This window comes from Ischnura elegans, chromosome 5 (genome assembly GCF_921293095.1).
Source record: "Ischnura elegans chromosome 5, ioIscEleg1.1, whole genome shotgun sequence".
Lineage (NCBI taxonomy): Eukaryota > Metazoa > Arthropoda > Insecta > Odonata > Coenagrionidae > Ischnura > Ischnura elegans.
In genome coordinates this window covers 13,010,338-13,035,925 of record NC_060250.1, presented here as the reverse complement: position 1 = coordinate 13,035,925, position 25,588 = coordinate 13,010,338, and the positions used below count along the sequence as shown (strand labels likewise).

The 25,588-nt window shown below is 38.0% G+C and overlaps 1 protein-coding gene across 3 annotated transcripts in view; it reads right to left on the bottom strand.

Moving 5' to 3' along the window:
* Window positions 1–25,588, bottom strand: part of LOC124158508 (proton-coupled amino acid transporter 1) — a 96,349-nt gene that overhangs the window by 46,427 nt on the left and 24,334 nt on the right. The window contains exon 1 of one of the 3 annotated variants that reach the window (XM_046533631.1): window positions 20,325–20,343. The exons of 1 other annotated variant lie outside the window; for it this stretch is intronic. The gene's annotated coding sequence lies outside the window, so the exon portion shown is untranslated. Of the gene's footprint in view, window positions 1–7,046; window positions 7,230–20,324; window positions 20,344–25,588 lie in introns of those variants that run through there. One more of the 3 variants, XM_046533629.1, reaches the window with a different exon arrangement.

Below are 25,588 nucleotides of genomic sequence, written 5' to 3'. Positions count from 1 at the left end.
GTCTTATCTCTTTTGGCAGGCTTTCTTGGTCCGCTATGGCTTTGGCTCGATAGAAAAGGGTGGACAAAACTGCTCTCCGTTGGGCGGGGTGGTGATGACTTCGCCCATTTAAATAGAGGTCCGTGTTGGTCGGCTTGCGGTAGACGCTGTGACCGAGCGTGCCGTCGTTCTTTCTATGGATAAGGATATCCAGAAACGGGATTCGGTTGTCTTTCTCGATTTCCATCGTGAATTGTATGTTTGCATGTCGACTGTTCATATGGCTCAGGAAATGTTGTAAACTCTCCCTCCCATGAGGCCAAATGATGAAGGTATCGTCGACATAGCGATAGAAGCCTCTGGGCTTGAGGGTTGCAGATGAAAGTGCTTCTTCTTCGAAAGATTCCATGAAAAAGTTGGCTATTACGGGAGATAAAGGAGAACCCATAGCAACTCCATCTGTTTGTTCGTAGAAGGTGTCGTTGTACTTGAAGTAAGTCGTCGTAAGGGCGTGATGAAAGAGAAGCACTGTGTCATGGTCAAATTTTCCCTTCAATAGCTCCATCGTATCCATGATTGGCACACGAGTAAAAAGAGATACGACATCAAAGCTGACCATTATGTCCGTGCTCTTCAATCGCATATCAGCAATTGTTTTCACAAACTTAGATGAGTTTTGGATGTGATGGTCGCCATGGCCAATGTGCTCGGATAGGATACCCGCGAGGTATTTGGCTAGTTGGTAGGTGGGCGCCCCAATGGAACTAACGATAGGCTTTAATGGTACGTTGGCCTTATGGATTTTTGGAACGCCGTAGAGCTTCGGTGGAGCCGGCGCCGGTGGATAAAGTCTCTTGGCAGCCTCAATAGGAAGCCCTGATTTCTTAATTAGTGCTATCGTCTTCCTGGTGATAGAATCAGTGGGATCCCGTGATAGCCTTCGGTAAGCTGGGTCTTGTAGGATATCAAGGACCTTCCGATGGTAATCGTCCGTATTCAATAAGACGGTGGCATTCCCCTTGTCTGCTGGCAATACCTTAATCGTGTTGTCGTTGCGAAGGGCACGAATGGCGAACCTCTCTTCTCTGGTTGCATTGGGTTTCGGAGGAATGGCCTTCAGAAGGACCGGGTGAACCGGAGTTTAAGCCCCTTGTCGCATTGGCGGCGGTTTCTATTAGAACTATTTAGGAAAAATAAAATATATAAATATAATAATATATATATATATTTAATATAAAATATCTATCCACGTAAGATCGCCTGGGCGGGTTGGGTAGGACGGGTTGCACTAAAAGGAACGGGAAATCGTTTTATCAATGGTTTCGATAATGTTTTTTCGCAATAAATAGTTCCAGAAACCGCCGCCAATGCGACAAGGGGCTTAAACTCCGGTCGCGCCGAAGGACCAAAGAAACCTCAGAACGAACTTCCTCCGCTAAATCATTCGGCAGTTTTCGGACGGCTGGTTCGATGCCCCCAATGACATCTCGGTATGGAATGATGCTTGGAGCTGGAGCAAAGTTAAGTCCCTTAGACAAGACTGATATAGTCGGCTTGTCAAGAACCTTATTAGACAAATTTATTACCAACCGTTTAGGATCCATACATGCTGCGGCAGGACGTGAAGGAACAAGTTTGTCAAACTTCTTCTTCTGCCGCTCCTTTTCCTTATTCAAAAGTAATTCACCGCTGGCTGCAGTGGCTCGATCAATATATTCCCAGTCACAGGGCCGAATGGTGGCCGTTAGATAGAGATGAAGTTTGAATAATTTGTTTGCATTGTTGTCATGGCGTCGTCTTTTATCGTGTATACGTTCGCGAACTAAAGCATGGGTCGTACGTTTGAGAATGCGTTGAACAGATGGTGAATCGAAAGATGCTTTTACAAGGGCAAATGATGGTACTGCTTCCTCCTCTCGACATCTCAAGAGAAAAGCCAAGGAACTAAGAAGTCTTGATCTTTCCTTCCGCAGCTTCTCTAGTTGTCGGATGCTGCGATGAACTTTCTACCCGTAGAGGTCTGTAGAGAAAAATCTGATGCTTTCCCGGCGAATATGTTCAAAAAAGGCTATTCGGGCTTCCAGCCGGGTGGTTAGCTATTTCGAGTCTTCGTTCGGAAAGCCGACGTAAATCTATGGAAACAACCAGTCTCTATCATGAGCCTGAGCATCTAGGATAGTTAAGACTAGTAACCGGTTAGGAATAATTTAAATTTTTTTAATTTTAATTAATTTAATAATAAGAGGGAGAGTTTACAACATTTCCTGAGCCATATGAACAGTCGACATGCAAACATACAATTCACGATGGAAATCGAGAAAGACAACCGAATCCCGTTTCTGGATATCCTTATCCATAGAAAGAACGACGGCACGCTCGGTCACAGCGTCTACCGCAAGCCGACCAACACGGACCTCTATTTAAATGGGCGAAGTCATCACCCTTTTCTATCGAGCCAAAGCCATAGCGGACCAAGAAAGCCTGCCAAAAGAGATAAGACATCTGAAAACCACCTTCAAGCAAAATGGCTACAGTAATGAGGAGATACACTCGGCCCTAAAAAGGAGCATTAAAAATCTAGGCTCTTTAAAGGAGGAAGAAAGACCAAAGCCCATCGCTATAGCCAAAATTCCCTATGTGTCTACGGTGTCCGGGAAAATTTCAAGGATCCTCAAAAAACAAAGTATTAACACCGTTTTCCAACCATGCTCCAAACTAAGAGATCTACTTCTTAAAGCGAAGGATCCTTGTGGTTTTGAAACTCCAGGGGTCTACCAAATTCCTTGTGAGTGTGGGCAGGTGTACGTGGGGGAAACGGGAAGAACTATCAATACAAGGATAAAAGAACATAAGAGACACCTTAGGCTCTGCCAACCGGAAAAATCCGCGGTTGTAGAACACGCCATTGAATCCGATCATAGGGGAAAGTGGGATCACGTGAAAATTCTATGCCACGAGACTGATTTCTGGAAAAGACTGGTAAAGGAATCCATCGAGATCCGGCTGACAACTAACACCCTCAACCGTGACACAGGATATTCACTGAGTAATGCATGGAAACCGGCACTTTAGAAAATAAGATTGGCTGCCTCCCAGCCAATCACGTTAGACCTCACAACCAACTGAAGAGTAAACAAGCTGGCAAACTTCATCCACTAACAATTAGCCCTGAGGATGGAACCCGACTCGTGTTCCGAAACGTCGGCAGAATGGAGGGAGACCACCCGGCTGGAAGCCCGAATAGCCTTTTTTGAATTTATAGAAGTTCTTTACTTTTTGGGGAAAAAACGATTCCCGTTCGGAAAAATATGTATCTCTTATAATTTATCGTTTCTGTCGGAACTGGAAATATGGCGGGGTCCTGTTCTCTGTGTCGCTCTCTAAGATTTCCATTCTCAATTGCTCAAGCAATCTCATTGTTAGGCTAGCGCGCCGCCACCGAGTCTCCAGCGGCTCCCAACCTAACTCGCTTAATGTCTGTGTAACGCCTCCAGTACTCCCGTAGCAGTTTTTGACGAATCGCGCATATTTCCTTTGTATTTTAAAACATTCAGGGATAAAATCACATCTGCAGGGATGAGTCGAATAGTAGCTAAGGTTATCCTCGCGTTATATTATAACAAACAAAATATACGCTGTTATACTGTCAAATATATCAACGCCATCGGCGTTACAAGCGTCAAACGTCAAATGGGGGCCGTACTTCGTCAATTGGGGGCTATTGGCCGATCGACAATTTTTTTACGTATCAGTTATTAAGACAACAGATTTTTTACGATTTAGGCATATACGTAATTGACCAGCAGGAAATTAATCCTGCATATTCAGACTAGATGGCAAGGAATCTGAACTTTGCGCAGTAGACGAGCTAATGGGATATTTTCTCTTGTGAAGTGAGTACAATACTAAAAAATACATACATTGCCACCGCCGAAATTTAAGAAAATTTATGAGTGGGCGTTGAATAAAATTAACTGCCTGACGTTTCGACGATTTCGAGGCCTCAAACCTTGGAACCAAATTATTTTCTTATTATCACTCCCAAATGGTGTGGTGACAATTTACAAATGGAGGCACAATTTCAAATTACGTGTCCCCACGAAATTTCACTTCCTAACAGAAGGGATTAACGAGTAAAAAATTAGTTGTTGATAATTTATCTTTAAAATGTAATTTAGTACTTAATTCAATCGTTATTATTTTTACCAAAGTTGAATTTCGTTCAAATTTTATGTTAAATATTCAAAACTAAGTTAATTTGTTTAATTAATTTTGGGAAATGTTGATTTGCTCGAGTTTGGGTAGGAAGCATGGCCACTGCGATTTCCAGCACATCCACATACACAGGGAAAAATGAAACGGTGCCTAAGATTGCAATATAGTAAGGGTAGTTGTGCAAGAATGCAAATAATAAGCCCAGACGAATCCGTCTAAATTAATACGGGGTCGAGTGGATTGGCCGCCAAAGCTTCGGAGACACCCTCAGACGAGAATGCTCGTTGGGAAAAATATTTCGACGATACAGCACAGTAGCACTTAATAAAATATAGTACTGTTGATGAAATATTTAGGTAATATAATTTTTTTATCCAATATAATACTAGAATTTCATGATCAACACAATATTTTTAGAGCCGCAGGGCTTTTTCTTTCGGACATAAGATGATGGATGCCCGATACCAATTGAATGAAATGTGAATGATATTTAAGTATTATTAATGTTTAATCTAAAATGCAATACATAATCCTTAAAATTGAACTTTCACTTATTTCATCATAACTGTAAAAAATAGATTTTAAACGACGATTTATGATTATTTTTTGAAATAACTAAAATTTAGTTATTACCGTACAACTTACTTAAGTATTTTCTTTTCAACTGAATTAGTTAATTTTTCAGAAAAGAAACTTCTAAGCTAAAAGTTACTTATTTTAATTTTAAATTTAATCAGTATAAACTAAAGAAAATAAACTTTTAACTTTGGTTAGTTACTTTTAACAGATATTTACTTTAACTTGTCCTTGTGGCTCGAAGACGCACTTCAAACCTGCAATAAGCTACATGAGAGACGCGAAGAAATGCGATTCTTTCCTCTCCACGAAGTTAAAAAATGTTGATTTTTAAAACTCATAAACTGATTTTTAGGGGGGATATGGCGAATTCTCAATGTTCCTGGTTCATGTTTAACCCTAAGTTTTCGACCGCAGGTGAGTAACAACCAAAAGAAGGGAACGAGTAAGAGAATCTGGCTTCTCATTCACTGATAAATAAAATACCCCTTAAATCCCAACATTTACGTTACAATAATCGTCAATCGTTTAAAATTTGATATGAAAAAATGAATCAAGGAAATAATTTTACAACACGAACGAATAGTTAAAATAATTTATTTTCATAAAATGCGGACAGACTTTAATAATTTAATCTACCGAACATACACTGCACTACTGCCTTTTTTCGCCCGGTTACATTAAAAATAGAGGATTCCGAAGTGCAAGCTCGGTGCGATGGGCTATTTGACGAACTTCCTGGTTCGAATGCGGATAATACCGGCTGCGAGATATAATTGCCTCACGATCGCAGACTTCACGGATGAAATGATTGGGGGCTCAACGCGGAGATGAGCGGCTTTCTAGGCTGGTATCTACAGCTGATACATCAGCGAGGGTTACCGTCCAGGTTTAACCAATTTAGATGAGGAAACAGTCGTTATATTAGGTAAAGACCTTAAAATAAGTATTGCTCCTATACGCACTTCCTCTACCTAAAGATCCATAAATCAGCCTGTCAATTATTAACACATACTTTAGTATTACTCCACGAATGGTGTCAATATATTTTGCATCATCACGCTCGATCATATGGGTGCTCGCGAGACTCCCTCACGGTCAGCTGATTGGCCCTACGTACCCCTATTACCCTACACCCCCTCGCAATCTTCGTCGCAATGGCCAAGGAAGCAATGTCTCGTAGGTAACAGAGGCGGAATGTCAATTACTCGGCAACCATTGAATACCTCAACCGCTCCAAATTACTTATGCACATCTCAAAGTCATGTGTTATTATAAAGACGGAAATCGATGGTATTGTCGTAAGTAATAGTAGCGGGCGTAACTTGGAGTAAATTCTCTATCGTAGGGGTTGATGGAATAAAAACTATGGTGATTTATTTTATCCGAACATAGTTTCGTTACATCGTAATATTCTCATGGTCTTCAGACGTCCTGGTCCTGAAATTGTTACGCTGTAACGAAACCATGGTCAGACAAAATAAATAACCTCGTGGAAAAAGCAAAGTTTTTATTCCTTCAACTCCTACAATAGCAATTTCTTTCATAACCGCAGCAACATCACACCTTCAACCATCACTTGGTTACATACAACCGAACAACCTTCACACACACACTCCTCATTGGATAAATTTATGCAGTAAGGGGAGCATAATGAAACCTGTAAAATCGATTTCAATCGCTACTCTTCACGCTTTTCGGCAACATAAAGCAAAGGGGAAAACGCGATTTAGGTATCCCATTTACGAGGCTGATATTCGCGCGCTACCATCATAAATGGTAAACCCGGTGTTTCTCTATAAATTTTAAACGAATTCTACGTGAGCATGCATGCAACATAGAGGGAAAGTTACTGACCCTTTATCTATTACAGATATTTTTGATTGATTATGGGGCCAAGTTACATCACAAGCCTGCCTGATAGGGTGCATAAGGTCCCATAAGGTCCCCAGGGTGCAAAATGGTCCCTTTATTCCCGCAGGAAAAAGCTGTAGTCAAACGATGAATACCTATGAAATGCAATTGGTATCTGTAACAGCCCCAACAGAGTTGTCGTAAAATAAAATGAACTACCTAAATAGGCGACGCTCTCGAGGCCTCAAAATCTTGGAGCCAAATCGTTTTTTATCATCACTTTGCAATGACGTGTTGAGAATTTAAAATTGGATGCACAATCTGAATTAGAGCATCTTTCAGGTAGGTAAGGCAATAAAGAACAGTGGAGATGAGGGTGTAGGGAGGGTTTTGTATAAAAAAACCGTAAATGTCAAATTTACCTACGACTGATGGAACATCGACGAGACGAAACAGAAGACAATCTCCACGAAGCACGGGACCTTCCGGCCGGGATCCTCAGCACAGAGTCGTGAAGGTAAGACCAGCGTGACGAGGAGGAACTCAGGCGAAGAGGACGGGTTGGAGAGTGCGGAGGAGGCAGGGAAGGAGCGGGTACATCTATCACACACGAGACGAAAAAACCGCAAATCTATTTATGAGGATGGAAGCGACCCCCTCCCACCTCACTCAAAACCCAATCTGCGATGTTCCGTGCGAAACTCTGCAGATTTACGACACCGCCCCTTTTTCCAGGGGCAGCGAGTTGATGGGGACCTGCTTATTGTGTTGAGGCGAAATCTGAGACGTCAATGAGACACAAAGCCCCACCCCCTCCCACTCTCCTCTTCCTTCTTCCCCACCTCCCTTTTTATACGCCCGGAGAAATCCATTAGGACAAGAAAATTATTGCTTTTGATTACTCACGGGTACATCGATAATATGAGCAAAGAAAAACGTATTTAAATTATCAGCATAAAAGGCCATTTCATAACATATTTAATGAGTTATCATAAAAAAGTGAATGGAATATTACACCAACACATAAATAATTGCATAGACAAGTATTACTAAAAATGATGAAATTAGTGATACGGGTAACAAAATGAAATGAAATCAAATTTGAGAAATACAAAAGTAATTTATAAACAATCCCTCAAAAGTATATCATAATCGTCATACTACTTTTCTGTTGTTTTCGAGCTTTTGGTGAAAACTAATACAGAAAATGGAGATGAATAGAGAACTGGTTGTCAAGCCAAAAACAAAAAAAAACAATGACAGAATTTATTTTTTAAATGTTATCGTACGAGTACACTTTTGAATTTAAGTCACGTCATTCCTCAGTGTACAAGTTCTAACAAGGAATCATTTATTGTACTCAACAGTATGATGTTCTGTGAAATATATTGGATATTAGACCATTCCTAATCATGTTATTGCCATTATTGAGAACTCCCTTCTATCTCACATAAAACCCAATTGAGTAATCTTTGCGAGTATGTTATACTCGACAGATTCCCGACGCCACCCATTTTACAGGGGCTGGGGACCAGCTGATTGTGCTGAGGTGAGATTCGAGGCTTCAATGAGATACTATGAGCTCCATTCCCTCTCGGAATTCGCAGCATCGCGACGCACGCTCAAAGTGGTGCTGGAGATGTGGAAGGAAGGCTAATTGCCGCCTTAGAAGGAGGGCAATAAAATCCGAGTGTGGTACGGCAAGAGTGGTGTCGTTATACAGGAGAGAAACGTTTTATGACTCTGAGGCATCAAACAGAGAATCACTCATTATTCCCAGATTATCCGTCTAGCATTTATGCCTCCTCAATGCCAATATAAGATCGCAGGATTGGCCGCATCTTCATTGTATTTCCCACGACATTACATATACTTTCTAGTAACACATTGTCAAATGTAGAATAGAATACGCTATCTGATACTAAAATTTACATGCCTACCAAAAAAATTGACATCATATGCTAAAATTTATTGAGACCGTAAGTGTCTGTTTACAGACTTACACCTCTAGAAAAATATCTACCAATGTATTGACAAAGAGGTCAAGAAGGCTTAATAGTCAGTATAATTAATTAATTTTCCAGGAATATTCATTTCTCCCAATTTCTCTGATTTATTCGCGTGTTGCTTTGTTTCCATGATTGCTGATTTATTTCACAATTTTTTTAAGGAAATGAATGAAAAATAAATGCGTTTCAGTGTTGACATTTTACCCAAGTTACTCGTTAGTGACAAACATGAAGTGCATGAATCTTTCATGCTGATAAAATAAAAAATAAGTTTTTTCTTTCTTTGCCTGTTACCGGATCATTCATAACAAAGTTTTGCCTCCTCAATACCAATAAGGCCATCAGGATCGTCTTTAATTTATTTCCCGGAAAATCGTACTGCTGCGTATAAAAAATCATATCTTGTAAGAGATTGTCAGTTATGTAAAAACATGCCTGCTGATTGAAAACTTGTTCACCTTCGAAAACATTTTAAAATAACATACTCTAATTATTTACTGTCTTAATTTTATCAACTACTTCTTTTTCTACCCTCCTTTTTCGCATCTAATTTTGACCGACATCTCAAAAAATCCAGAAAAGAAAGCCATAGTTCCCAAGCCATGCGGGAATTAATTACTCATATTTTCCGCAAATTTATTTGTGTGTTTCCCTTTTCCTGATTGCAGTTTTATTATACTATTTTTATGAAGTAATAAACACATGTGAACGTGTGCTGGTGCTAAATTCCATTTGCTTTTCATGATGACTCATTCGTAACTTTTACGATTTTTTGCACAGATATTCCAAAAAAATAAGGTTTTTCTTCGATTTCATGTTCGATGTACTGATTTATTTTAAGCTACCGCGGATCATTGATATTATTTTGCGTAACTGTTACTTGCATAAGAGTAATTGTTATATATATGTGTTATTGCAGCAACGCTATGAGGAATGCCTCCAGCACTCCAGAAGAAACGTAAGTGGAAGTGATACAAAAATACGTGGAAAACCACCAAAAAAAGTTAAATTGGTATTAATGAGCCCGTAAAACATCAAAATTATTCATTCTCCCCTTCTTTTGGATTCATCCCGAACAATACATTCTACCTATCCATCATCTCTATCTATTGGGATCATCCATCAAGATGTTTTGCCTCCACAATGCCAATAAGACCATTAGGAACGGTCTGGCCCTCATTGTATTTTCCATACATAGGACTTCTCGGTAGCTACAGTAAATCATTTATTTCAAGAGCTTGTCAAATATGGAATATTATGCTAGCTTAAACTAAAAGTTGTGCATCTACAAAAACAGTAGGTACCGATTCTTCCGGGTTTCCTTCCGCGTTTATCTATTATACTGGACAGTATTTCGTCAACGTTCCGGTTGGCTTCCTCAGGACACCTGAAGAGTCGATCCAGAAAGATCGTCTTTATATAAACCTTGTATGGCGCCTATTCGACCAATCAGGGCACACATCCACAAAATATCGAAATATCGTCCAATAAAACGGATAAACGCGGAAGAAAACCCGGAAGAATCACTGCCGACCGTCATAATCTCCGCGGAAACTTACTTGGAAATCCACCAAAACATTATAAATCATGAAATATAATTATTAACTTTCCTGGGAATTTTCAGAAAGAAATCATTTACTTCCCAAATATATATTTATATTATTTTGTTTCCTTAATTACTCTTTTTTGTTATTATTTTTAAAATATTGAATAAATGTATTTATTTTTAGTGTTTTACTCCACTATCTTATTTGTGATACATTTTTTATAATGCTATGAAATAAGAGAAATTTTATGCTGGCAGTATTTAAATATAAGTTTTTATTTGTTGCCGTTATCGATGTGCATGCTAGAACTAATTTTCTTTTCTTGAGATATTCTACGGAACAGTGACTATTTTTTTATCTTTCATCTTCCTCCTACAACATGCGAATAAAAAATCTAAGTGATTTGTTCATATCGAATTGAAAAGCTTTCACGAAATAATTGCAATACACAAGAGAATCTCTGATAATCTCCTCAGTATTCATACGAAAGTTGAATAAAATAAAGTCCTTCACAATCGATTCCAGCAGATATTATGAATTAGAAATACACAGTAGCGTATTTTATGATATGTGATTCCAGCATAATGCAAGGCGGAGATGTTCCCCTAGGCCTCGGTAAGGAAATACAAACAGGTAATAAGGAGAGATAAGATTGTAATATTTACGATAGGAAAGGATTAATTTAAAGTAACGATTATGCTGCCCCGAATTGCAGTCAACGTCATATTTTTTATATGGATGACTGATGTGGGATATTTAACGGGAAGATGTCATCATCGGGAGAGCACATATGGAAATCGAAAAAGGTACATGAACAGACATCATTATTTCTCTCAAATTTTGATGAGAGTTCCTTCAAACTTGAAGGAAAAACCATTAGGAGAATCTGCGGCCCGATTAGAGAGGAGAATGATGGAAATTTAGTATGAACGTGGAGATAAATGAAATACTAGAAGTGGAATACAGTAAGATTTTCCAAATTACTTCGGCTGGCATGATTGGGGCATGCAGAAAGGATAGCAAAAGATAGAATGCCCAAGGAAACACTTAAGAGGAAGATGAAAGGAGTCCGAAGAAGAGGTAGACCACGGAAGGGTGGGCTATAGGATGAGAAGGGTAATTTGAAGGCAATGAGACTTACACGATGTAGGGAGAAAGTAAGAAGGTTGGAGAAGTGAATGGAGACATATAATAAAGGATTCCAAGGACAAACAGGGTTATAGAGCTGTGGATGATGATGACATACCACGTTCAGGGTGGATAAATCTATTGGAGTAGGGACTTCATTTGCCATATTTTTGAAAGAAATGCTGGAATTGTGGAAACACAACTGTAGCACGAAATAACGAGGGCGGAAACAAAAGGTCCGATTGGTATTTCCCAAGATGGCCAAATTAGAAACTGAGCAAAGCAAAGGAAACAATTTGTTCTTTCATGAACTCTGGAGGGAGCTTAAGTGATTTTTTTTAAGGGAATAAGAGTAGATTCTAATTCTTCCCGAGACATCAGCGGGATTTGGCCATCCGCGCCAATTTTCACATCAGTACGTTCCCGCAATCGGGAGATTAAGCTGCTGGAATCAATGAAAAGTTGTTTTGAAGATTAAATGGAGATACCAGCTACGATTTCAACGTCTTCGAAAAGGCAGGGCCATGATAAAATCAGCGTTTAAAATACAATGAGATTAGGTCAATGACGTTTTAAGATCATGAGCTGATTGCTGAGAGAATAACCATTCAGAAATCGCATTACAGATTCGCACACTATCTAAGTTGGTTTATTAACTTTTTCCCCTTTACATCGCAAAGCAATCTCCCCCAGTCAATTTTTTTCTCATCGCCGATCTTATGTAAGAATTGAAAAAAAAGCTAGTGAAGATTCTGATCTGGATTTTAGGGATTTACGGTGCGGAAATATAGACACACATAAGGGGTGAGAGAAGACCGGAGGCGTTCGAGATGTGGGTGTGGAGAAGAATGGAGAAGGTGAACAGGACGGAGAGGAGGAGAAACGACGAAGTGCTGGATATGATGGGTGAGGAGAGGCAGTTTTTAGATGAGATGCGCATTCACGCTTCACTTTGTCCGTGGCAGCCGCAAAGGTTAGGCGTGTTTTTGTGAGCTCGGCGATTTTTTGCTCACATTTCATTGTTTGTTCGTGAATATTTGGCCAATAACAATGCTGTAACGATTCCCTAGCCTCCATATTCGCCAGACATGGCTCTGCGTGACTTTTTCTATATGTGATCTTTACAGGGCCGTCGTTTCACAAGTATATCGATGGCTAAATTCTAACAACACGTATCTCAAAATTCGGCCGGTTTGACACAGGTATCAAAGTTAATAACATTAAATAATAAAATTCAAGCAAAACCAACTCTTTGTTGGCAAGCGTATGCTTCTTTTTCAGTTTTATGAATTTTTTGTTCTTAATTTTAGCGTGGCGTAGCCACCTTCGACCTGAAGACGCTGGCAGGATAGCCAGCGAAACTGTTGTCAACCAACAATCTGACGCGGAAGAAAACCCTGGAGAAATGCAGAGATCAAACCATCGCCGCGGAAACCTACGCTCTAACATTAGAACAATTAATCGTTTTTTTGTTTTCCTGAAAAGTTGCTATTTTTCGAGGTACTTACGTATTGTTAGAACCTAGCCATCGATATAGGGCATTAAAAGGAATCGCTGACAGATCTAAAGGCTATCCCAAATATCGAGTTTAAAATGTGTTTCAAAGATTTGAGGAAGCACTGGCATAATTGCATAATATCAAGTATGGGACTATTTTGAAAGTGAAAACATTAATGTAGACGAATATTTTTTTAAATCCAAAATTCGCGTTATTTTCTGAACACGCCTCGTATAATTGGGACGAGTTTGCGACTTGGAAGATAAACTACTTGAATCCCATGCGTTAGTTTTAGCATATCAAAATTCACTATCCTAACATTCGAATTTTGCATATTTTTACTTTCCATGATAGTCGAGCGCGTTCGGAAGTCTGAAAGCTGAAATCCAACTTTCACATGAATACTGAGGTGATTACCAGTGATTCTCTTGTGTATTGCAATTATTTCGTGAAAGCTTTTCAATTCGATAAAAAAACAAATCCGTTACATTTTTTATTCGCATGTTGTAGGAGGACGATTAAGGGATAAAAAAATAGTATCTTTTCCGTAGAGTATCGCAAGAAAAGAAAATTAGTTCTAGCATGCACATCGATAACGGCAACAAATAAAAACTTATATCTAAATACTGTTAGCATAATATAATCAACAGCATAACATTTCCTCTTATTTCATAGCATTATAAAAGATGTATCATAAATAAGAAAGTGGAGTTAAACACAAAAAAATAAATACATTTATTCAATATTTTAAAAATAATAACAAAAAAGAGCAAATAAGGCAACAAAATTACATAAATATCAATTTGGGAAGTAAATGCTTTCTTTCTGAAAATTCCCAGGAAAGTGAATAATTGTATTTCATGATTTATAATGTTTTGGTGGAATCAACAATGGAATGCTGGTCGCTATGCAATGGGTATGGGAGCACTTGAATTCAGAGTGAAGGCAGTGCATTCCATTGTTACTAATCCAGTGATTAAGGAGCATTTTTGGCCAATTTTTCACGGAAGTCTTTAGGAATTCCGAAGCAACTTAGAAGCAGATAAAAAAAACCGTCTTCAACGCTGCTGTCCCAACTGACACAATACGGAGCGTCATCAATGGGAAAGCAGAGCACGAGACGAGGTCTCAAAGCAGAAGTAATCTCGACCACTCTGTGATGATTATCGCAAAACATTACATGATTTCTATTCATACCAATGTTTCTAAAAATGAAAAAAAAAAGTTCCGTTCAAAGTCCTCCTCGACGCTTCTGATACGTCAATATCGCCTCACGATTGATAAAACATACCCTCCGCTAGCCTTATCTCCGAGAGGTCAACAACGCCGACCAGGTCACAGAACCTAAAGCGCGCCGAGCCTTGCAAGCCAAAACAACGGAGTCAAAATCCCTTGGCTCCGAGGTTATAGCAGAGGAGTTGCTGTAAGAAACACGCCGAGGTTAACATACTTTACCGCCTCAGCGGAAAGCTTGACGTTCGAGAAATAATAGCTACGATTGATCCTCTATTTTTGTGTGAAAAAACTATTCATTATAATAAAAGAGTACCCTACCGGAAAAAGAACAACGAATGTTTTCAGTCCTGTCGATAACTGCATGCAAACATTAAGTCGAATACCCGTTAGCATTATGAACACTGCAGTTCTTTGTTAAGTACCTAGCCTAAGAGCCCCTTTTATTCTCAACTGTTGCCAAAAAAGGCATGATATAGTTATCGCATAATACGAATCGCAAATTACATTTTCATATGGCCCTTTTTTATGTTTTGGCAATTGACGCCACAAGTGCAAAGCCTCGTCGAAACCCAAATCGGCACTGCTTGAATACTGCCGGCCAAAGAAAAACATTTTTTTATAGCACTTACAATAAAGAAGTTGTGATAAACAAACTTATGCAAACTTTGAAACAAATGGTTCATTTGAAAATGGGTCAACACTATATTCGGTAGTGTGCTGTACATGGGCGTACCCAGCGAGGGGCATGAGGGGGCAGCTGTCTCCCCCCCCCCCTAGAAGCAAAAATCGCAAATTTCTTTGAGGAAAATAATATTTTTTCAAGCAAATAATTTTAAAAACTAATAAAGAGCTGTTACTGTTTCCTTAAAATTTTGATTTCATTCACCTTTTCCGTGCATAAATCTTACCTACAACTTGAAAAACCATGGTTTGCCCCATCTTAGTTTTGATCCTGGGTACAAGGAAGTGGTGCGAAAGGGAACTTAAATGCAAACAATATATTATTACTTTTAGAGAGTATATTATCTCATGCCTGTCAGATAACTTTAAATTATAGATGATACTGTTGTATTATTATATATGAATATTTTTTATTTATTTTCGTTAATTAAATTAGATTTTATTTTTAAATAACTTGTGTTACGCACTCAGATGCGATGCTCTCCGAAGGTATCCAAACCAATCCAAATCAATGTCTGCTAGTTTATATATTTTCAAAATTGATTTAAATAACCATACAAATTCTTAGAGTGGAAAATGGGGCAGTTTTCTCTAAAGTCCCCGAATAAAAATACGTTTCCATTCGGTTGCTACGTGGACGTTCGCTCTCGTTGCCCTGCTCAATCAGTTTTTACGGCGCGTCGTAAAACGAGCGAAGCCTTCGCGAGTAGAATGGGAGAACTAATTCTACTAAATTATTTTGGCGAAGAGACAGCTCCCCTGGCGTTAGACGCAAGTGATGTACCTTACAATAGAGAACGCAAGAGGTAACCAGCAATATAAACGTCATGGGGTACGGGCCATAAAGCAAATTCTCCTAAATTATTTTGATAAGAGCCCAACCACAACGGGAAACAGGTGACAGGCGTAAAGAGCCGTTTTTATCCGCGAACCGTACAGGCGTGAGGCAATCGCAGGAAGTGTTTACATGGTGGTGTGCATTCGTGAAGTGTTTGTGGAGGAGGGGATGGGGGTGTTTGACATGGGGAAGGGCCTGAGGGCGCAAGGGGCCATTACGGACCAAAACCCGGCAGCAATTAGTACAGTCCGTAATGCTTCTCCGGTGATGAAGGTAACTGATGTCGGAAACCACTCCTGTCAAAAGCGAAGCTCTAATCTGACCAGATCGCAACAGGTGAGTCTCAAAAATCAAATGAGGAAATAATGAAAGAAACGATTGCAATTTTCCGTGATTATTTCCACGACTATTTTGTAAAAAAAATCGTGGAAAATTGCATATTTTCATCATGCAAAAATTCAACTCCATCGCGCTTTAATATTCGGATTTTGAACAAATAAGAATTTTTTTAATCTTCTTAAAGTTATATCATTGAAATTTCTTTAGCTGTAACTCCCCGGCCTTCCAGACTAACAATCTTCCGCAAAGTAAATAACATACGTAATTTACCGATTGAGCATCTTATCAATAGATCAATATGTGAGTAAATTCAGTAATTATATATAAACCACAAACCAAATTAATCAAATATTAGATACAGAAATTAATTTTTAACAGTTATGGAGCACCATCACAATGGAATGTTAGGAATAGTGTGTTCAAATATGGAAAATATACCAATCTCTAGCGAAAGAGGAAAAATAATCATGTTAACTTTGTGTTAATCCATTTTTTCTAGATCTATTTGCCAATTCCCATGGCATTCCCTGACTGTTCTGGTTGATGGTCACATTGATTCCCCAACTATTACATCCCAATGCTAACAAAAAGGACGGTGTCAAAAAATTATTCCCTTCTCAAATCGCGTTTTTCACATTAATTGCTGCTTTCTGCAAGAAAATAATGAAGGTATCGTCTGATAATCTGACGATTTATATAAATATAATTCAATTTCCATAACTGTCCAATTTGTCTATGCATAGCCTCGTATTAAAGACTGCGATTCACACGTGTCATTTTCGATCTTCAATTTAATGGTACAAATTCATAAGAAGCCAAATTGAAAAAATCTCAAAAAGGCAAGGAAAACGTCAACACTTTTTTTTTCAGACAAGCAAAATTTCGGGTAGCTGACCCAGAAGAGAAGTTCAAATCCAAAATTCCAAATCATGAACTAGCAGGGAGGATTTAAGGGCTGATAAAGTTTCGCAACACATTTTCTGATAAAATCTACTGGACGCAGTTTATTAATTGATGTGTTTTTAGAAACTTAAACAGAAAAATCTTTAATAAAAATCTGGGACCTCAGGACAAAGGTCAAAATCAAGGTCAATGGGCAAAAAAAAAACATCACGGCAGAAATCGCATCCAACATATTTTATAAAGTTCCCAATGACACCAAGAACGAATAAAAATCCTTTTTTCTAACGATTTACGAACGTTTCACGCTTCGTCTTCTTACCCTAACATTTACATTCAGCTCTTAGGATATTGTCTGAGGTCGGTAGCAATATGCCACCTCCCAAGACAAAAATGTTCGTGCTTGATGGGAAAACAAAACAGAAAAAATATTTCATACATCCCATGATAAAACACACGAGGAATTGGTGCAATTGGCTTTTTTTTATTTCGTTTTCATTACAAACATATTATATTATTATACATATTATTTTACTACGGACAATTTTCCTTACGGCTTCGTCTGTGATTTGAACCTAGGATTTCTCGATTAACATTTCGATATTGCTTTCCCCAGTAGGATAACACGCTCCGTAACTATTGAATACCCAACAGTTGAAAATTAAACCTTAGAAGTATGGAAATAATTCATCAGATACGACTTATGGAACATGTTTCTCTATGGGAGTGCGGTTTGGACTTTGACAGTTGCAGAGAAGTCAAGAGTGAAATCGTTCGAAATGCACTGCTACCAAAAAATTATGTGAATGATAAAGATAAAATGGATCAACGGAGTAAGTAGTGGCGAAGTGCTAAGTAGAGTTGGAGAAAAGAGAAGTCTTTTAAACACCTTAAGAGGACGGAACAAATAAATTGGTAACATTATGACGCATGATGGTCTGAAGAAAATAATCGCAGAAGCACAGGCGGATAGGAAGAAGGGTTGTGGGTGACAAAATGTTACACAAACATTTTATTCCTCTATTCAGCCTATTCATTCTTAAATATTTAAGGCAATATTTACTTGAAAAAATCATTATTTTCAAAAATTTCTTCAATATAATTATTTTTCAAATCCTTTCTCAAGTAAGTGTCATAAATTTACTTCATAATTCCAATACTTCATAAAAATTCCACTACCGGCAGTAAAACCATCACAACTGATCCTTTACACTTTCATTCATTGCCTTTTTTTTCAATATCTGCATTAATTTAGCTACGCTTGGCTCGCACTATGGGGAAAACACAACAGAATGTGTCGGAAAAATACCTAATCATACCTTACTTCACATACAAAATATAAATGGAGATAGCGCCATTTTATGAAGACAAAACGAGGGCAATTCCTGTATTAAAAATACATATTTTGACGATTGGGAATTATAACTGATACAACTAATACGAAATACGTCAGCAAATACTCAACGATGCATTATTAGGAATAAGATATTATGTAATATGAAGAAAACCTACGTATCAGAAAGCCACAATTGAGTATAATAAAAAATTGAATGCATCACAACAAAGTAATAAAGAATTACTGCCACAGAGGATGATAAGGGAAGGCCCATTTGCCTCAAATAAAAAAAATTAATAATGAGATTGATGGTAGTTTGAATCCCATGGAGACAGAAGAGGGCCACAATGCATTGTTGGACGACGACCCTGCCCCCAAGTGCATCGGTGGGGGGGGGGGGGGGGACGAGACGTTCGATGCACCAGCGGCAATGACTCGATAACAGTCGCGTGGAGCGAGAATTTCAAAGACAGGTGCTCGCCTATCACACGGCCATTCGAGCCCGCTTAGCACACAGAGCTTTCATCCGGTAGTGATAAGCTCTTTAATCGGTAAACTTCACCTAGATACTAATATCTGATATTAAGGACTCTCAATTGTGTCAGGGACACGTGTGAGCTACCGTCGATGCTAGGAGAATTACTTTTCTTCGGGGAACAATTGAAGGACGAAAAAATGGATAAAAATAAATATAAAAAAGGGTAATGAATATAAATAGTAAAAAACGGGTTTTCCATGGTCGGGAGACATGATGTACCAACAACACTTGGCTGATGAGTTTAGGCAAGGAAACAGTTCTCTTCTTAGTAATATATATTTTCTTACCCATCAATTAAAGCAGCAAATGTATTTTTTTTTTGGCAAAAATTATGGCAAATTATCATTTTTACATACGTCACCACTACTCAGGCATTAAAAAAATCAGTGATTGAATCGATATTTTTGCATATAAAATTTTTCATTCATGGAAAGCTTTGCTCTTGACTTTTTCTACAAAAACATTCTGGCAAGTGCTTTTGAATTCACCTAAACGACAACATTGGGTACGGAAATAATAACAAATTTATTTCCTGTGCGTGGCACACACTCACAGCCATAATTTTGAGCACCAAAAATATTAAGCTATAAATGATAAATAAAACAAATCAATGCTGCATATACGACGGTGTATTGATGGTCCATCTATCAGCAAAATTTTTCAAGCGACATACTTGATAAAAGTTAATTTCCGTGGATTCACGAAAAAGTTCCGGAAAACAAAGTCGGAAATCAATGGCCCACAAAGAAAATAGGGATTCATAACTCCAAGAACTATATCTATGGCTGAATTTTAACGTCAATATACATAAGATACATGGTATTTGACATTTGCTAAACTGACCGCCGTTTATGGATGAATTAAGCATTTTTTATGCGCATGTTGCTAAGAAGCTGTAAGATTCACACATACGCGGATGGAGCCAGAAAATGATGACTTCATCTATTCAAAGCTGTAGAAACCTGCGAATAAACAAATCGCTGTTGATGTTCGCAACCATGATAAGGAATGTTAATGTGGCGAAGTAAAGCAATCAAAATCGATCGCATACGAAGAATTATAGCGAAAACTTTAAAGAGGTATACCTCAAAAGGGCTAGTGCCCTAACACCCCCTGCCACACACCTTTCGGGCGGCTTGCGGGGTATTATATAGATGTAGATGTAGTAAATATAACATTCAGGGGTCGCTGATTATTACTATTATTACACATTGCTGCAAGTAGACTATTGCCTGGTGGCAGCATTAGATGCTTACACATGAATAACAAATGTACCCATCTAATACAAAGTTTAGAAACAGAAAAGACACCCATGGTAAAAAATAATACATCCATTCTAATCTCATAATGCTAAGAATTTAACATTTTCCCAATAAACCAATTTCAAACAATCCATTGAATACATTAATTCTAATATAATACAACTAACAAATGAACATTGACGCAATTAACACAATTTCACACTCTCCCTTTTAAACCACCACGTAATTAAACAATAAGTGATGAGCACTTCATCCTAAAAAATTTCGCATTTGCAGGGAAGATCTTAAAAATAACTTCAGGTAGGTCGTTCCACTCCTTTATTCCTCTTTGTCGGAAGGATTTTTCAAAATGTCTGATTAGAAGTAAAAGAAACTGATACGAACTTACAGACTCCGTAGTTGAGAAACTGGCGAGGATATCCACTCGAGAAGCTTCCGAAATCAATTATTCCGACCGAAAGATGAAAACATCCACTTGAATCCAAAGTTTGTCTTGAGGGAAGATAGGTAAAGGGAAAAGATCTTCACGCCCACGGCAGTGGTTCCATGCGGAGTGACGGACCAAGTTCAACGGTCGACACACGAACGAAAACTGACCACGAGCCCCCAACTTCACGCGGGTGGAGGAGAGGGGGCGAGGGAAAGGTCAGTAAAAAAAAGTCGCCAATGAGCGAAGACCTTGAGTGGTGGGCACTAATGTGAGAGGAGATTTTACAGCTTTTGGAAACCAACCCACCCCCAAAAGGCCTCTCTCATTCACGGTTCTCTCTCTCGTCCAGCCCAACAACCAAGGTGCGTATAATAGGTTATTTTTAGCCAAAATGATAGTTGTGATACATATTTACATTGCATGTAAATGTTTATCTTGAATTTGATTTGCAATTCCATTTGCAAAAAAATTCCATTTGAAAAAGAATTCCATTTGCAATTTTGAAGTGGCTACAAATCTGCAGTCGTGGTTTTCAGTTTAAATTTTAAAGCTGGAAATACTTAAGTAATATAAACGTGTTTACCTATTTTTTACGGTAGCTTATTTCCCTTGTGAGTTTAGAATTTCAAATAGCATGATCATTACGATATTTTACGGGTGAAACTATAGGATGGAGAATACGATAATTCTGCTTACTTTGCTAGTTTTACGATGCGATTGAAAAGGATAGGAAAAGGTCATTCCGGAAGAGTACTCAACATAATCTGATGGCAAATAACGATATTTTTGTTGTAACTCATAAGAATTTGATGTGGAAAGGCGATATCACGACCCGGTTCCTGCTTGTTATTCCCTGGCATACGTCTACCTTTGGAACTCCGTGACGTCAAGCCCGGACGGCAGTTTAAGCTGAGACCACCTCCTATTATACGCACCTTGCCCTACAACGGCGACCACCCCACGGAGACAACTGTTTCTACAAGCTGGTTAATAGAAAAAATGTACATACATAAGAGATTAGCACTAGGTTACCCGCTGGAATATTCCAGTACCTTTACACTAGTGATGGGCAAAGTGATCATTTTAGTGATTCAATCATTTTGACTCGAGTCACATAAATGATTCAATCAATTGATTCAATCATTATGATCGAAAAGACTCAAATGAATCAAGATCGAAAAGACTCAAAGGAATCAAGATCGAAAAGACTCAAAGGAGTCATGATTGAAAAGACTCAAAAGGAATCATGATCGAAAAGACTCAAAAGGAATCAAGATCGAAAAGACTCAATCGATGGATGTAATAAATCACTTTGAATAATCGAATAAATACTGCCTCATCTGCGAAGAGCATTGGTAACGCTGATTGCTATCCATATTATCATTTCATATACTATTTTAATTGTGAATTCCTAGATGAGTAAATTAGATTGCAAAAATGTAGGAAGCAGTGTCATGAAAATATTTGGGAAGGCGAAACTGCCACAGTTTCTTAACACTAATAAAATAATTTCTAACTATAGTTGATCAAAATATAACACAAAATACACCACACACGTACCATGCATGAATCTGATCTGCAGGATAATTTTATGAACGGCACAATAAAATATAACCAGCTTTAACTTCTACTTCTTAACGTTCTCCTACAGGAGTCATCTTAATATTTTCCTTTTACGTGTATTGTTGTTATTAATACTGATAACTGCTGGAAAACATTTAAGAAAAATATTACACAAGTATTCAGTTCTTCATAATATAGTATTTAATTTTCTCACAACTATTTCTGCCCTGACGAAAAGAGATTAAGCATCGGTCGTTCCAAATTTTGAATCAAACCGGAAACCGAGATGATTGATATGAAACCGGAAGTCGGAGTGATTGATGATCGACTTGTTTAACGAAATGAATCATGAGTCATTTGATTCACCTAGTGATTCAATCTTTTTGATCGAATCGTTCATGATCGACCCATCACTACTTTACACCACTGGCGGCGTTCATAGAAAAAAATTATATCCTGGCGCGGATATATATCCTGGTGAATAGCGTATCCAGCGTGGAGGGGTTTGGTCGATTTTGAGTCAACGGGAAAATTAGAGTGAATGGGTTCGGTACGTTACACGGCGATTCGCTCTCAAAGCCATACTGTTCAGCACAAAAAATACTTAGCTATAAATGGTAACAATCACATATCAATGATGAATATAATATGAATATTTGACAATTTTTGGAAACCTGCAAACAAAGAGAGCCGCTGCTAATCTTCATAATCATAGTAAGAAACGCAAATATGGTGAATCAAATAAAATAAATTGAGTGCATGCAAAGAAATACGTGTATGATTGGTTTGGAAACTATGTATCTCAAACAATCTGTACCAGCGGTTCCAGGCAGACACGGTGACCCACTGACGTGAAAATGCCTTAGCCGGTATTTTTCCACTGACTTCTGAAGCTTCTAGATGTTTTGGGTTCTGGGACAGGTAGCCAGGATAAAAATGTTTTATTGCCTACCCCTGCCCTACCCCAAACACGGGGGTAGGTAGAATGTTTTGGCCGGAAAATGAACACAAGAATGGGTAGGGATAAGAATGGATACCTCTACACACTGGTCATTGTTAAAACTTCGTTGAGAGCATCACAAGTTGGACTATCTTCTTCCATTATATGCTTCCAGGCGCACTCTTTCACTACTTGAAACATGCTATGCGTCTTAGTTATTGGGAGAAATTTCCCTTTCCCAGCCGAGAGAGTAAATATTTTCTCGCTTATAATTTGTTAACAAGTAAGTCATAACTAGGAATTTACTCTACATCGTGCGTATAATGTGAGGGTGATTAATAATTTATCATTTGTTTTAAGTGAAAATAACTGAAACCCAAATAATTATCATGATGGTCTGAGTTGCTAAGAAAAAATTGCTAGGGAGTTCGTTCACTAATTTTGCCGACATAGTATACTTATCATTACGAACACATACCATCTATCACCTAAAAATTTGTATATTTCCATTGTGATTACAACTAATTATCCTGCATCATAGACATTGATTGCAATTGGATGGTTAATTTTTTTATAAATAGCATATAAAAATACGTCACCTCTACATTTTAAGATCAGTGTTCGGGCTATGTAAGGGTTGCATTCCATTTTAACTTCCAATTTTATGATAAATGTAATCGTTTAGAACTGGCATTTAAGACTTTCGTTCTAATTCATATTCTAGGCCTAAATTTTGAAGATGGGTTATGCGGAATAAAATAGCCCAGTAGGCGGGGAAAGTTACTGACTTGGGCTAACTGGTTATCATTTTAAGAGACTCTTGTTAATGCAAGAACACGTGGGATAGGAATTGCTCAGTATGGCGGTGTCCTCTTTGTTTTTAATATCATAACATTTTATAAAATATACAAAAATGAAAAACCGAAATACGCGCAATTGAGCCCCAGTACCCCATGCCGTCTCCGTGAGTAACCGGAGGCAATTCTGTCCACTGGGAATTTCTAGAGATTTTTAGCGGTGGAGTGGAGACCATTAGGTTCTTTATCAGCTGTATCACTTTAGCATTTAAAGTTGTACGTAGTGCTTAATGGTTTTCTTTCGGGCTTACAGGCTTTGGATGGAAGTGATAAGAAGAATAAATTGCTTTCTCCGGATGCTTAATCTAGGGTCTTTAAAAGTGTCATTTTTCCGACCGTTTACCACACATGGAGATCAACGAAACAGCTCAAGTCATACGATTTAACTAGTATGATTTAAAGCACAAGTGATTTAATATTTGTTGAATGTATCTCAGTAAATACAGAAGCTTCGGAGTACATACCGTCATTATAATTGCCTATTTATGGGAGTAATTATTTTTTTGTCATTAGTAGGAGTTTCAAAATATAAAAGTCCATTTTTTCATGGAAATATTACTCGCTATTAATAAATAAAAATTTCGTAATATTTTAATTCATCCGTTCGGAATACAGACAGTCATTAGCTAGCTCATAAAACTTCCTTGAACCTATTCCTATTTTCCAATACCTTCACACCTCAATTCTCCTTATATTTGTCACCAGCATTCATGAATTATCATTAGCTAATTCCATAAAATGCATAGTTGTTTCACATTCCCGCCGAAATACTATTAGCCCTATAGCTTACCGCTACAGCATTTTTGGCAGTGCGAAATATGCAGCTGCTTCCAAGTAATATTTTTGAGTTATGTTATTAATGTGTAGTTTTTAGGGACCATGATTAGCGAAAAATGGTGACGCCGTTCTCTCAAAATTATTGATGAATTGAGATGTGAAGGAAGTAGGCTAAATATACGATGAATCATAAAGGGATAAGAGATACTTTGGCTACAGTGAGCTAAAATTCTAGTGGAAATGTTAGCGGCCACGGGGGCAACGGAGTCTATCAGCTAATGCAGAGGATCAACGAGCGGAAATTTCGGGATTCCAAATCTGGCTGACGCATTCGGACGTCTCCTCTATATAATACAAGATGTACTGACTGATTGATTCACTCACTAATCAACGTAAATCCCAAATTATTGAGGACGCTGCTACGGAATTTACGGGATATGTTCCTCGTGACAAGCACGGCGCACTAAGAAAGAAATTTGCGTGAAACAAATTTTGTGGTCGTTTTCGTAGGCTACTTCCATGAGAATACCATAGCATTTCGTCCAGACATTTTTCTTTTGCATTTTTAAATTATTTACTTTCGAAATATTGAGTGAAAATTCTGGGTAGGGGAAAAGTAATGTAGTATTATATTATTTTACACAGATTTGCCATACTCCTCTTTACATTCTAGTGATCCTGTTATTGTATCCAGATTTAATCATTTTCATTTTTTTTTCAATAACAGAAATATTTTGCAGCAATCAGGAGTAGATACACATGCTTTCGACATAAATTAAAAGCAATTTTATAAATATGGAATGGTTTATATGACAACGGAAGTCTAAATTTCATAGTTATTTTAATCGCGTATGGGTCAGAAGTGTAGACACTAACGAAACACTGGCAGACAAGTTCGGAAATAAAATATTAATAATGATTTATAGATCAACTTTTGAAAGAGTGACGTGGAGATTTAAAAGAAAAATAGAACGTAGAATTATTCAGAAGGCCTGATATAGTAGCTGTGGTTATAAGCAGGAGGATCAGATAGCTTGTTTATGCCAGAGGATGACAAGAGTGTGGAGAATTATAAAAAGAATACA